The sequence below is a fragment of the Thalia democratica genome, chromosome 7, assembly GCF_965202585.1.
Source record: "Thalia democratica chromosome 7, ktThaDemo2.hap1.1, whole genome shotgun sequence".
Classification (NCBI taxonomy): domain Eukaryota; kingdom Metazoa; phylum Chordata; class Thaliacea; order Salpida; family Salpidae; genus Thalia; species Thalia democratica.
In genome coordinates, this window is record NC_139171.1 from 2,716,160 (window position 1) to 2,733,226 (window position 17,067).

Consider the following 17,067-nt stretch of genomic DNA (forward strand, 5'->3'; position numbering starts at 1 on the left):
CTTCAACTTTACACAAAAGATCTATCATATGAATATGTTTTTTGTTCTCAACGATTTTATTTATTAAAAAACTTATTTAAAGTCGCCTAATTTTGAAATTATCTTTTTAATGTTGCTATACTATTTTAGATTTTTTTTTTAACTTTAAACTTAATTTTATACTTAAAATAGACTAAAAAACTTGCACTGTTAAAAACATGGAAGAAATTCAGAAAACCTGGAAAAAATAATATAATCCGTTGGCAACCCTGAAACTGTTTACTTTCTTTCTAAGTGTTAAAAATAGCACAAATTTTTTTTGTTTGACATATGTTATGTATATGCAAAAAAGGATTTTTTTTACAAAATAAGTAATAGTGGTGATTTTAAGTACAATGACCACTATTTAAATTTTGCTATCTGTAACACCCCTTGTAGGTAATCAGATTCATATGATTTCGCGGTATAATGTTCTTAACCTTCTCAATAAATGTATGTAAAACCTTATACAGAAATTATCATATTTATTATTTCAATCACAGTAATTGATTACAATGGGATATTTTTACAACTTAGTTATTTTGTTTGACATGCATTTTATACCTAAGTTTATCTTATAAATGTTTTATCACTACATGTTATATTTGAGTGTACACAAAAATATGTAGAATAAAACAATAAGAATTAATAGTGTTTATTTTATTTTGGTTTTGACACATTTGACTTTTTTAGAAGTTTCTGTGTATTTTAAATTCATTTCTACGCCCACCAATGTACAGAGGTGATCAATTTTAAACTACATTTTTAAATAATACTTTTACCAAGTTAGTAAAAATACCTCAAATAAATTTTCTCAGATGAGCAGCATTTGTTGTTGCTTTAATTTTAATAAATCGATAAAAGTCCTAATTTTATTTATTTGACTTTGAAATATCAGATATTGCCTAAAAGCAACTTTTTGCTGTCACTGAAGAATTTAACAAAATCATTATACTACCACCAACACAAGTTCTTAAAAAAGAATTCAAATCTAAACGGTGTCACCTTTTAAGTATTTACTTTTACTATTTTATAACATATCCTTGACAAATGTTTTGATAAGTATGAAGTTACTGAAGATAACATTTGCTTTGACAAAACTGATTTAAGCTATTAGTTTTTTTTAGTTTTTCGCAACAACTTCTAATTAACGTTTTGTGATTCTTATAAATCGTCTTATATTTCTAATTTACTCTTTTTTATAAGCAATATTTTCATTGCAAATAAAGCTATAAATAATTGCTACAACTATCAATAAAAAATTAATCATTCTATTTAATTAATGGCTTAACAAATTTATATATTTTTTTTACAATATTCAAGAAACTTAATTGTCCATTCGAGCTGACTTATAATAATTTTTTTTGCTGTATATATTCATTTCATTGTCAAAAAAGATCGCAATTTCTTTATTTCGTGAGTTTCATTTAAAACAGGGTTGCCAAACAAATAAACTAGTTGAAAAACTCACTATTGGTTAAACCTATTTAAGACATTTTAGAAAACTTAGGTGTACGTGTGATTTTTTTATTTCAAATACTTTGAATAAATCTTTGAATTATCAGAATAGTTTTTATGACTGTATTGAAGTTTAATAATTATAATTTTTTACTTGTCGTTTTAAATATTTTGTACTTTTTCATGATGATACTTTAGTTAAGTATTAAAGCTTTTGTTTTTTCAAAGCAAGTTTTAAACATTTTTAACTTTTAATAAACTCTGGCTGGTTTTATGTAATTCAGACATTTTTGCTTTTAAAGTTGCAACCATGTAAAGGACTAATTGATTATTATTAAAGTATTTTATTAAAGTATTCAATCATTAATTATGATGAAAAGTTGTTAAAATTTTTATATAACATATATGTTTTAAACTTATTTAGTTAACTAGCTACTGAATTTTTAAACGCACAACTTATATAAAACGTAAATACTATTTTTAACACTTTACATTTTTTAAAATATGAAAAAGTGGTTGACCATATAAAATATGTATAAAAGTGACTAATAGATGGTTTTCAATCTTGATTTTTAAAGAGCGTTAGGTTGTAAGTAAAATAAAAGATATACTAAGTTAATCTTATAAAATTTAAAAGATAGTACATAGTTTATTAAGTTTTGAGTATATTAATCTATGAAAATTTTATTCCATATATATGTATAATTTAGATAGGTATTCTATTTGTAGCTAAATATCATTGAAAATATAAAACTGAATAAAAATAAAAATTATTTATAAGTGTCACTAAAACTAAAACTGCGGCCCGCGAAGATTTTGGAAACTTGAAATTTGGCCCGCGAGCACCAACTGCCTGCCGACCCCTGGTCTAAAATATCGATACTTGAAATTTTTGTTTTATACTAGCTTAACAAATAGAAAATTTAAAAAATACGTTTGTTAAATTATACAGTCACTTCAAGTTGAGTACATTTTTTAGGTACGCATTTCATGTTGAGTACGTTTTTTTAGGTACGCATTTTATGTTGAGTACGTTTTTTTAGGTACGCATTTTATGTTGAGTACGTTTTTTTAGGTACGCATTACCTTTTGAGTACGTTTTTTTAGGTACGCATTACCTGTTGAATACGTCTTTTTAGGTACGCATTACCTTTTGAGTACGTTTTTTTAGGTACGCATTACCTATTGTGTACGTTTTTTAAGATACGCATTACCTATTGTGTACGTTTTTTAAGATACGCATTACCTGTTGAGTACGTTTTTTTAGGTACGCATTACCTGTTGAATACGTCTTTTTAGGTACGCATTACCTTTTGAGTACGTTTTTTTAGGTACGCATTACCTGTTGAATACGTCTTTTTAGGTACGCATTACCTTTTGAGTACGTTTTTTTAGGTACGCATTACCTATTGTGTACGTTTTTTAAGATACGCATTACCTATTGTGTACGTTTTTTAAGATACGCATTACCTGTTGAGTACGTTTTTTTAGGTACGCATTACCTATTGTGTACGTTTTTTAAGATACGCATTACCTGTTGAGTACGTTTTTTTAGGTACGCATTACCTGTTGAGTACGTTTTTTAAGGTACGCATTACCTGTTGAATACGTCTTTTTAGGTACGCATTACCTTTTGAGTACGTTTTTTTAGGTACGCATTACCTGTTGAATACGTCTTTTTAGGTACGCATTACCTTTTGAGTACGTTTTTTTAGGTACGCATTACCTATTGTGTACGTTTTTTAAGATACGCATTACCTATTGTGTACGTTTTTTAAGATACGCATTACCTGTTGAGTACGTTTTTTTAGGTACGCATTACCTATTGTGTACGTTTTTTAAGATACGCATTACCTGTTGAGTACGTTTTTTTAGGTACGCATTACCTATTGTGTACGTTTTTTAAGATACGCATTACCTGTTGAGTACGTTTTTTTAGGTATGCATTACTTGTTGAGTACGCACTTTTGTGCTGTGTTAAAATTGCTCATGCGAAAAACAGTTGTATCACTTTTTTTTTAATTTCCCATCATTTCATATAGTTTATGTTGAGAATGAACTAACTTTATGTATTTAAATTAAAACGGACATTCTAATAAATTTATAAATTTAACGTTATTTTTGTCAGTGGCAAAACTTATTATAAAAGTTTAAGCAATAATTTTTGAATCAAAACTAAGGTTTTTAAATATCTGGTCATAAATTAAGAGAAAAGCGCTAGAATAATATTTTTTAAAGTTTTAGTTTTGTTTGTTTTATCGTTTACTTTTGGTTTACCCTTAATAATTCACAATAGTTAATATTTAAAAAAAAGTCACTTGTATTATATCATATAGATATTCTTTAGTAATAAAATATTCATTATTTAAATTACTGACTTTTTATTCTTAAAAGTTTTTAAATAAATGAAAATTATGGAAAAAAAACTAAATATAACAAGAAATATTTAAAAATTAAATGATTTAAATTATCGTGTTAACTGATTTTATTAATGTTAACTCATGTTTTTATTCGTCTAATTATAATCAACCTATTATTGTTAAATGTTTTCTAATTATACTTATGATTAGTATTATTTTGATAAGAAAACGGTGAAATGAAAATACAGCCATAATGCATTATTATATATGTACAATTTATGGTCTACTAGATTTACTTTTCATCAGACTTTTTGTCAATCTCGTAAATATTTTAAATTAATAATTATCTTTAGTTTACTTTTGCTTCACGAAGTGTAAAAGATTAAATGATGTTACAAAGCACATGAAAAGTGAATGAGATTTTTTAAACAAATCAACAAAATTCACTCTTACTTTTCCAAGAACAAAAATTATTTTTGATTTTTTTATAAAATTTTCTTACATACGATAAGTTACAAATATTTAAGAATTTTTACTTACTAGTTAGTACACACTATGCTAAACTTTTTAAATATATCTACTTATATAATTGAAGCTTAAACGTATGCATCTTTGTTTTACTTAAAATAAAGTGTTTGACGACCCTCTAAACACAATATAGAAAACTATATTAAATAACAAACGTAAATGGTCTTAAAATTTTCTATCTAAGGTTTCCTGACGGAGTCCTTTTGTTGATGTGACGGAAATCCCCCAATATTTGATGACTCAGCATAAACAAACTATAAAAATTTTGTGTTTTAATTAGTTTTTAATACGTTTGGTTAAGGTGGATTAGGGTTAAGGTTATAAATTATTTTAAAATAAAAAAAAAGTTGTTGACTCAGCAAATATTAGGGGAAACATTTTTGCTTTAAAATCGGACCCTTCCCAAAGTGAACGATAATGCCCCGTTGAGGCGATCATTGCTACCAGTAGAAAATACTTAGTAAGGAAGAAGAAAATAATTATCTCAAGAGTAAAGGGGCAACGTTTTATAAAAGAGGCGATTATGAATAAGAGTCTGGAAAACCCTGATTTAAATAAACTTAATTCCTTGTAATTATTTATCATGTAGAAACAAGAAAACAAACTATTTATTTTACAAAATGAATAATTACTCAGCGCTATGTACTTGATAAATTAATTGCAGAATTATATTTATATACTTTCATTTATTTATAAATCTATTTATTTATATTTCACAAAGAAAAGCAAAGAAGCACCAGTAAAGTTTTTATATTTTATACAACGATAATTTTTTATTATATTTTAAAATTTTTATAACTGGTTTACACACAATTGTTTTTTAAATTGGTTGAAAGAATCATAATTTTTTTTTAAACATAAAGTACATTTAGCACTGTTTTCAATATGTTTAAAGTTGTTTCAAAATATTATTTCAAAATAACCATGTATTTTTTTAAACAAGTTTCAAAACTAACAATTTGGTTTAAAAGCACAATTTTTTAAATTATTTTTTGTAAAATTATTTTTTTCAGTATGCTAGTTTGATTTAAGCGCATATAAGTTGTTTTAAGTATAAAATATATAAATTAAAAGTTTTTTTTTAATAATTTAAACAGCTTTATATTATTAATTTAACTCTTTTAGTCTATTAAGTGGTAATGTGTCTAGAAAATTAACTAAAACAAATTGAAGTATTTTATTTTAAAAAACTAAATGTTCCTATTTAAGAACAATTTATAAACATTAAAACACATACTTTAAACTATTGATTCAAGTTTATTGTTAACAGAACAAGCTTAAAAGTCAAACTTGTTTGTATCTGGTGAATACATTTATACTGTGTTTAAGTAACCATTATAATTCCCACCAAAGACAAACAGTTTATCATTATAAACGATGACTTAATATTTTTCTCGCTTGTATCATTTTAATTAGTGATAAAGATGTAGTTTTATTAACAAGATCATATATTTGTACTTTCAATCATCATCATATTTTCAATATTTCCTACTCTGCAACAAGCAAATTAACGACGAGCAATTTTCATTGGAGCCATCATAGCAAACTTGTTCGTATCTGGTGAATACATTTCAACAGAGTTTAGTGGATAACCACAGTAACTAAAAAAATCTTTATAAAATCCGCCAAATACGAACAAACTATTCTTATAAACAATGACTTTGTGACTTTCTCTTGCTTGTATCATTCTAACTGGTGATAAAGATGTAGTTTTGTTAACCGAACCATATATTTGTACTGTGTTGAATGTTTTGTATTTTCCATCATCATATCCCCATCTACCAATAATCCAAACTTTATTGAGGTTATAAACAGCGTCAAAATAATGTCTTATTGTTTTAATGTTTACATCAATCCATTGTTTGCTGACAGTATTGAACAATTTGCTTTCTATATTATTGTTATATAGTGGACCAATAACTAATATGTTGTTTCCAACTCCGCATGAATTACATGAGACATAGTTTTTATTCGACTGGAATTCTATTTCTAAAACTCATCGTTCATTGTTGAAATTCCTATATTTCTGACTACATAGAAAGCATTGTCAGTTTCAAAAACCCTGTGTGTATTACCTACTGATTCAGGAAATTTGTTTATTTTAACTAGGTTTTTATCATCTAACAAGTACTGGTAATCATGTTTGCTATATCTATCTGCAACTACAATTGCTTTTTCTGCTTCTTCATGATTTTCTATGACTTCTTCTTGTTTATCTGTGATTTGTCTATTTTTTATTGTAATTTTTTTATTTTACAATTTTTTATTAACAACTTTTAGCTTAAAGATCATTTTATTTACTTTAATAGTAACTAAGACTTGGATAGACATTTCAGAACTAAAATAACTGTGTTTATATTTTCACACTGTTTAAGAATAATCAGATCAAGTGTAATCATTATTTCTCAAAACCTTACTAACTAGTTTCTTATATGTAGTTTAAAAGTTTAAAACTTTAGAAAACTTATTTTATTCATTGTATTCCAATATGACAAATTTCAGAAAACAGCATATTATAGTTTACTAAAACTAAAATGTCTGTTAACGAAATAATATACTCGATAAAACCTGAAATACAAAAAACCTGAAAACATGAAATACAAAAAGTTCTTTTACAAATCTTCTTATAAAAAAAAGTCATAAAGTATATTGCGTTAATGAATGTAGCTGTAACTGAATTTTTTTTACAGTAGTTACAAAGTATAGCTTATTTAATATATTAAATAGCATATATATACAAAAGCATGTCGTTAGTTTATATTAATAAACACATATAGATATAATTTACATGAACTATAACTATTTCTACTTAATAAAAATAAGTAGAAAAATAGTGTACAACTTATATTCTTTTAGAGCCACTATGTTATAAAAATATATCTTACAGGAATGTTTTTAACTATTTTTTTTACAAAAAACTACGAATATGTAAATACCGGAATTCTTCAAAGTGTTAAGTGAGTTGTAGCACTACATGTGTATGAAGCAGGCAAATATTTGACTGCTTCATATACATGCAGTTTTCACTACTAGCGGCAAAATATTTGAATGCTTCATACACATGCAGTTTATTGCCGATACGCTAGAATAGATTTCTTTATCTTTATTTAATTTTACTTTTATTATCTAAATTTAATTACACCCTATTCAACTCAATCGCTTACTCTAACCCTAACCCGTAGTCCAAGAGCGTAACTCTAACAGTTTTACAAAAAACTCATATGATTGAAAAACTGGAGGTGTATATATAGCAATCAGATGATTTTCCAACACTTTAGGTCTCACTAAATTTCTGCTACTTTTATATAAATAAAAATTCAAAAACAAATATAGTGAAAATCAACAGGCTTCGTGTTATAGGAACAAACATAATAATAAAAATTATTTATAAACTCACTCGGAACAATAGTCAATATTTCAGTAAGATTGAGGTCTTCTAGAATCAAAGTGGTCACAGATGACAACTTCTTATTCAAAACTTCAACTTTTGAATTTTCAATTTTTTGTGTTGCTGATTCTTGAGAATAAATTCCTGATGCTACTTCAGTTCTTTGGTTCTAAACTTTTTAGACTTACTCTAAATATTTTAAAAAGTTACTAAATTGATAGATATTTTAAATATAGTATTTGATCTTATAGTTGGATCAAAAATAATATCAATGAAATTAGTTCAAGATCTTTAAAGTTATTACAAAAATAACTGATAATTAAGTTTATTTTAGTATGATACTCTTAAATTTATCATTTTTAGCAGCAAATGCAAATAACTGTAATTTATAAGGTTTGCTTAGCTTATGTCAATTGTTGTTTTTTGATTATTGAAGTTTTGGTATTTAATATTTAAAACATATTAATCCTGGACAAGGCATTAAACTGTATGCATGAAGTAACCGAAAGATCTTTCTGTACACCAGGTTCTTAGACCAAACTTTTTGAGCACTTTTTTTTTTCTGGATTAATAAAAAATACTAGTAAAGCTTTTATACACATACTTACTAAAAAACTTTTTTTTTTATTAGAACTTATTTTTAAGTAAAGTCTTTTTTTTAATTACAGGGTTTAATGATTTTGCAAACATTACTAATATATATTTTTTTTTAAACAACGCTAAGCACAAAATAAGCATTTAAGTAGTGAGGCTAGTAACTTTTGACACATGGATTTTGATTTTCTTTACAAGTTTGGTAAGCTTTAAAACCTTACTTCTTTGTTTAAATGCATTAATAAAACAAGTTTTTTGAATTCAGTTTTACACTACCTATATATAAGTTTTTACGCTGATATTTTTGTTGATATATATATAACTATTTTCTTAGATATTAATAATGTCTAAATTATTTATGTAATACTCGTTAGTTATGAACTAAATCGTCATCATTTAATTATTTATTATTTTGATTTTTTTTATTTATACTTTATGTTATTTTACGGTTTAAAAAAGGTTTAAAAAAGAGGTTTTTTAAGCAATTTTAATCAAAAAATAAGCTTTTTCAAACTGTTTAACGATGTAAAATGTTAAAAATAATTCAAAAGTTTTTTGAAATTGTTAAATGATATATTTTTTTCTAAATAGTTCAAAACTTTGTATTTACTAATTGATTTGATACATATTTCTAAGTACAGACTTATGCATATTAAAAGTTTAAGTCTGTGCGTTTTTAAATTTACAATAAACTATCTATAAAGCTCTTTAAATACAAATATTAGAAAAACCAAAATCAAAAGATGATTAACTTGTCATATATGCAACAATCCGAATTGAAATATATGAACTAAAACTTAAGTAGTTTTTAATACTTATTACAAAACAAAAAAACTCAATCAAACTTAATCGATTTTGAAAAACAAGTAAGTTTAATTTAGCATGTGTTGTTTTAATGCTTACTTCTTGTATTCACTATTAACATGAATAACTAATAATACATTAACATGTAAAAAGCTATAAAAAGCTCTAAATCACTTTGCTTAGCTTATGACTAAAGATAATTTACTGTTTAATTATTTAAAAACTGTTTAGCTTATTTTTATCATGAAAACAAATTTGTTTATCTAATATATAACTAAAAATATTACACAGTGCTGTAACTAGCACAGCAAAAAATTAGCATCATTTAAGGTTAAACAAAAGCTGTAAAGTGAAATATTTATAAAATTTTAAACTCGAATTTCCAATGTCAACTCTGCAAACAGTAAAATAATAATAAGAGGTACGAACTATTTGCAAACTGTCCACATTTTCATTAGCTCTACTTTAAAACTTAAAATAGCACCCGTTAAAAAGTAAGTTAAATTATTTGTGCTTGTAAAGAGTTTTTATCGCTCCTAGAAAAATGTTTTTCTTTTACATCAAAATAAGATACCAAATTAAAAATTTTGATTATATAATCTTTATCAAATAAGGCAATTCAACAAAAAGTTTTCAAAATTTGTAGCTAAAATATACTTATTCAAATTATGCACTAATTTAATATAGTTACGTCATAAATCTATGTTAGAAATCTTGATCTTTAAATTTCAACAGTCTGTTTATATCATTACCAATTACAAATGTTGTGTTAACTATTGTATTTCTATTTTTGACAACTAACTTCAATATGAGTCATGTTTTACTTTTTTAACGTATATGACATTATATATTTTTTAGTCTATATAACCAGAATAATTCTTAAAGGCGTATCATAAGCACTTAATTTTTATTCAAGTTTAGTATATTTAAGGTTTCTTTTGTTGTTAAACATTAGTTTTTTTATTTTTGTTTTACTTCCATTTATTTTGTTCAAAAAAAATTTTTCAGACTTGTTTACAACAACTGAGGATCTCCTATATGCAAGTATAGGAGTGAAACATTGTTTTGTTTGTGATAAACTGTTAAAATAAACATTGGGTAAAATAATACCTAAAGTTTTATAACAAAGTAGAATAATTAAGTTGCCATAATTTAAGTATGGCGTAAACCTAGCTGTTTTAATTGCGATAGTTTCCTCAACTTAGACCATCAAGAGTTTATTATTGACGAATTAGGTTCCAAAAATTATAAACTTTAAAACAGCTGGCTCAACTTTAACACAGGGTAGCAAAATTACCAGAAAGTAGTCGTTTTGAAATTTTTGCTACTTTTAATAAAATACTGCGCTAAAAGATTTTGATTTGATAATAAAAAACAACGCTTGAGTTAAAAGCTAAAATTCAGAGTCTCCATGTTTGGCAAGTATGCAGATTAGGTTTAAAAAAACTAATGTTTTATGGCTATGTAATAAACATAATTCTATTAATTTCAATAAAGATAACAAAGTTAGTTTTGAAAAACACCTTAGGAACTACTTCTACATCGATGAAAGTGTATTTATTTGATTTATTAGGAAAATTGTTAAATTTTTTGCACTGTGAAAGAAATAATGTCACGCCCTGAGTTTTAAATTGCTACGTGTGTAAAATCCATAATGTAAAATTTTATTATGGGCTGAATATTCTACACATGTGTCGCTGATTGGCTGATCTATTTTCATAGAGATAAAACTTATCAACCGTAAATTTTGATGCTATTTATCATATTTTGGATCTATAAGTTGTTACAAGTTAGCAAAAGACTTAGTTTAAAATTCAAAAGTCGTTCTCAAATTTTAAACCTTATTAGTTTCAGAAATTTGTATACAATTTAACTGTAATACATCTGTAGGATAAGAAAAAATTATTAAATAATAATTTAACTTAGGATTATTTATTTTTACTGCTTATATAAGATTATGAGTGGTGGGGTTCATTATTTTGGTTTAAAAATTTACAGTAATTACCTAGGATTAAGTTGCACCAATGTCAAGCTGAAATTATATTGAATTTAATGTCTTTCTAACTATTATTTTAGGCTAAAAATCAGTGTTTTATGCTAACTATGTTTAGCCTGAAATATACTTTGTTTTAAACAAGATTTAAATACATAGTGAGAATAAAATTTATTTATGACAAACTAAAGTATTCGATTGATTATGTTTTGCAATATCATAATCAATATAAAAAATTTAAAAGATTTATTTGCTTAATATTGTTTAATAAAAGCAACTATGTATTTAAGTTTTATTAATTTATGATATATAACTCAATTTATGTACTTATAAATATAATTTTTTAGCCAAAAATTATAGTTAAGAATACATCAAATACAATATAATTTCAATTAGATATTGGTGCAACATCATACTAGATAATTATCAAATTCACATTGGCTTTTATGTAATAAAATATATATAGGATTGCCACACACTAATGAGCTCAGAGAAATTTCAAATAATAGAAAATCTCAGGGAAACTCACGAAATTTTTAATTTTCTTAAACTCTGGGAAACTCAAAGCAGTTTTAAGGTTTTTAAGAAAACCTCAGAAAATTTTTAAAAAAATTTTAAAAGTATTTAACGACTTGAAAAAAACTCCGGGAAGGTTAAGGTTACTTACAGAAGATTTTATGACTCAAAGGATGACAAACAAGTATATATTAAGATTTAATTAAGATTATTTCTTGAAGTATTAGCTTATAAAATTTACATTTATAGTTAGTTTTAATTAAGTTCAGGTTAAATGTATAAAATAAAGTTCAGAGGGTAACTTAGGCCTCTGATTGTTTTTATAACTTTGTTTTTGATCTAAAACATTGTTTGAACAACAGATATCTAATTTGCCACAAGAACTTTTTTTAAGGGTATAGGGTTAAAAGCCAATCACTACCATTTTTTTGTTTATTTATAAAACTATGATTCTTTCATTAAATAAGCATAAGGAAATTACAGTTGATGCCAGGGGGTTACATCCATGTAAGATACTCACTTAAAATTTAAAACATATATGTTTTATATTTTAAGGGTATTTTTAAGAAGTACGCATCCGTGTAAGGTTGGCACAAATTTTTCAAAATATTTATCTATTACATTCAAAGAGTATCTTTAAGAAGTATGCATCCGTGTAAGGTGAGAATAAACTTAGGGGCATAGGTGGGTTAAAACACTTTTTTCGTAAGGTGATCTTGTTTTGTATAGTTTTTAATAAGCTACAAGTTGCTTTTTACAGACTTTAAAAATTCAAAATAACTTTTGAGATATAGTCGGTCAAATTCGGAGGCAACAATAGGTTCCATATGGGAGGCACAACTAAAACAGCAAATAACTAGAATTCACTAAAGATATATCTCCTAGCATTTTTGAAATTACTATCATAAATTTTAAGAAAAGTTCCTTCCAATATTTAAAAAAACTGGTGCAAGGAATTATTAAAATTATTTAAAAATGAATATATAAAAAATAAAACAATTTTTTTTGTTTTTTTTGTTATAAAGTTTTTTTTTTTTTTGCAAATGACTTTTCTAAACATTGCAAAGAAAATTTCCTAAAAATTTGAGGTAGTTATCTCAAAAAACCTAGGAAAAGATATATTCTTAGTGATTTCTAGTTATTTGCTGTTTTAGTTGTGCCTCCCATAAAGAACCTATTGTTGCCTCCGACTTTGACCGGCTATATCTCAAAGATTGTTTTGAATTTTTGAAATCTGTAATTAGCACCTTGTAGCTCAGTAAAAACTATATAAAATAAGATCACATTCTAAAAAAAGTGTTTTAACCCCCCTATGCCCTTAAACTTATCCTTATCTTACACGGATGCGTACTTCTTAAAGATACTCTTTGAATGTTTAGATAAATAATAATTGGCTTTTTAATTATTTTTATAATTATATGTGCTTACTTACATAATTATATAAATAAATAAAAATATTGAAGTGGTGGGCTTTGAACCCTAACACAGGTGTTTCTGAGCAACAATGCACAGCCTTAACCACTAGTCCATGTTACCTGTGGTACAGCAGCACATTTTGCGTTTATTAATGTAAAAATTTTAACAATTTTTCAAAAGTTTTTGCATTGAAATTTATTCATAAAACTAATTCAATAAAAATATGATAACATAATTAATTATGTACTTATTTTGTTAACATAACAAAACAAGTAAATTAATATTAAAATTAATTTAATCATTATATTTAATCAAGTATAATACTTGCTATTTAAAAAATACAAAACAACAAAACAAAAATTATACGTAATACACACAACAAATTAATACATAAAACACACAAGATAATTGACTTACTTAAATTAAATAAAAGTAATAGTTACTTTAACTTAAACTGTTATGCCTAAGTATAAGCTTAAAATTTTAACCAACAATTAATAAACTTTTTTGAATCCTACGCCTACCCCTTACACTCATTTTATTTCTAAACTAAATGGATCTCATAAAATTTACTCCTTTATTAAACTCTTAATTATTTTTAGAGTTTTGTTTTTTAATAATTTTAAAACTTTTTTTAACTATACTTTTAAGTTTATATTAAAAACTTGCCTGAATATTTTTTTTACTATTTTTTGTTTATATGTGATAAAAATCTCGAATCAAGATGTTTTGTAAGCGTTTTGTGTTATTTTTTATTTAAAATTTTGTTTTCTCTGAGTGTTTTCAATGAAAACAGCTTAAATACAAATGAAAAATATTGTTTTAAACAACAAAGAATTAATAAAATTCATTACTAAGCGGGTTATCAACCAATGAGAATTTAAAATAAAGTTTTTGGTTGTACGAACCTTGATTTAATTCCTTTGGTAAACCTGTTTGGACCATATATTTAATATTCTGTCATTTATGTATTAAAGGGTTATAAGTAGAATTCAAAATGTTTTTAAAGTGTATTCTTGTCTCTCAAAACGTGAAATTTTATAAATACTTAATTTTTCTATAAAATTCTCATCAAACCATCTTTTAATAATATTTTGATATTTACATACAAAAAGTTGATCTATATATGACGTTTAAACGACGTTTTATTGTTTATTTTATTTACAAAATGTACTAAATACCATTGTTTTTATTGAAACTGATTAAGTCATAACGTTTTTAGGTTTTCTTATTATTTTCTGAGTTTTAACATAAAAATTTAATCACTATTGATTATTTTATATATTTTTACCGAAAAGTACGTTTCTTTTAATTGTTTATTTTAAAATTTACGTAAATTTGGTTTTTTATAGGTAATTATTAAAAAATCGTTAGTACTTGGTGGTTTATAAATACACTAATTAAATTATTAAAAACTAACTGTTTTATGTTATATTACTTTTATTAGTTATTTTTCAAGTTAACTTAATACATCTAAGTTAAGTTTAAAATATTAGAGTTTTTTTAGATTTTTTATTATGTAATAATATGTTTGCTTTTTTAATGTTATGGCATCATTTTGTCCCTGGTTTCGTAATAATTTTGAAAAATTAAATAAGTTTTCATACTCTTTAGCGCTAAAAATTTTAAACAAATCAGCGACGCATTGGTGGAATATTCAGCAGTTTTATTATGGGAAGAATTGTAAAATAATTTAGTGACCTGCAACTGAACTCTGTATGTGGTGCTAAATTTGCAGTTCAGCAAAATTTTAAGAGATAAGTAAACTAAGATAGTTTTGCAGATAGCTTAAGTTGGAAATTTGAAAATAATAACTTCACAACTAATGAGACATTCATTCTGTTATAAATGATGTTTTAGTTAAAAGTTAATTATTTAAAAGTATCACTTATTACAAGTTTTAGATACTATTTCTTAAATACTAAATTTTATCTATAAAAGTTATGAAGCTTCAAAAACCAATTGTTGACTAAAAAATATTGGTAATTACCTAACATGATGTCGCACCAATATCAAACTGAAATTATATAATGTTCTATGTCTTTTTCAACCATAATTTTAGGCTAAAAAAATGTTTTTATAATGTTTTATAAATGCAAAAATGTTTTATAAATGCTGAAAATAAAATGTTTTTATTTTTAGTTGATATAATATTTTGAAACTTATCAACTTAAAGTCTATCTTTAGTTTTAGCTTAAACATGATTAGAAATTTTTGTAGTTTGGCACAAAAAATTAATGATATACAAATACAATACTTAAAAGTTATTATCTTATTCACTTTTTAAATAAGTAAACAGCTGTTTATGAATTTATATAGCTTGTTTAATACATAGTATCATTTAGAATTAACATATTACACAAAAGACATAGATTTTTAGCATAAATTTATGATTTAAAAAGACATTGAATATTATATAATTTCAGTTTGATATTGGTGCAACATCATGCTAGGTAATTTCCAAAATATTATTTACTCATATAAAAATATTTTAATCACCTTACTAATTTTATTTTCTTAATAGTTATAATTTGCATTATTTTTATAGAACATATTGTAATAAAAAAAAGCATTCATAAAAACAAAAATCTATATATTTTTAAATTTTTTTAAGCTTTTTCCAGGCTCACCTGTGTTTCATAATTATAAGAAAATAAGTTAATTTAATTTTTGTAAATGTGTTGACCACTGGGTTTCAATATTGCAAAATTCAATTCAAAGAGCTTTCAACAAAGTCATTAGGACCCTACACCATAAAGACACATGTTATTTCTAAATGATAGTTAAATATATAAAGCAAACTTAAAATATGTTTCAAAAAAACAAATACATATTTTATGTTTGCTTTATAATCTCACTAATTTTTTTATTTGTTTGATTACAAAAAAACTCGAAATATAGAAAAACCTAGATTTTGAGAAGTTAAAAAAACTAGAATAGTGAACAAAAATCACTAAAAGACCTGGGATTCAAAACAGTTTTTACTTGTACAGTAATGAGACAAAAAGTTTATCATATAGAAAGTTTTGTTTGTTTAATAAAAGAACACATTTGTAGTAGCTAAACAGTATATTTTCAATTATTTTATATTGTTTAAAGCAGTTTTTTATTTAGTTTTATACTAAAAAATAGATCAAAAAACTTCTACTTTAAAAACCTGAAAGAAATTTCTCTAAAACCTTTGGCAACCCTGTGTGTTTTGCAAAATTCAAGCAATCAAGTTACATGATGTTACTGCTCCTATAATTCTTTAAATCTGATCATCAAGAAAAAATGCCAACTTTTGGTGGCTTGCATCATTTTAACACACACAAAGTTGAAATCTAGATATAAAAATATCTAGGTGGGGGAAAATAAAACTCAAATCCCCAAGCAAGTGTTCACCAGTTCTACAAATTAAAATTATATAAATGATCCAAATATGAGATCATTACCACCTATAATCACTTGTTTTAAATAAAAATTAAATTTTCATTTAAAATGATAGTTCAGATAAAATACAAAAGTATAAAACCTAATTTTGTAAAAAAAACTATTCCGTATAACAGTCTACTAAATTTTCTTTAGTTAAATCATAATACTGATTTTTTAGAAAATCTTCCAGGTATTTTTAAAGTACAAGTTTTTTACGCCCTATTAAGTAAAACTGCAATATAATATTTTGGTCAGTATAAAATTACTAAAAAGATACTTAAATTCTATTTTAAATGTTTTTTAAACTAAATTAATTTCTAATAAATGCATTAATTTTTTATTGTGCATAGCATTTTGTTTTCATCTTATCTAAATTTGTTTATTTTACATACAAAAACTGTTTAAAATTCAATGTTTTTTTTTTCAAATCTCTAGTATCAAATTTCAATTTTTTCAGATAAAATGGCCACCATATCACAGTTAAACTTTATAGGTTAGGCCATAGAGTGTCCACTTTGATTTTACAAGTTGATATAATTTTTAATGTTAAATCTGAGCTAAAAAAAAATTATAACTGT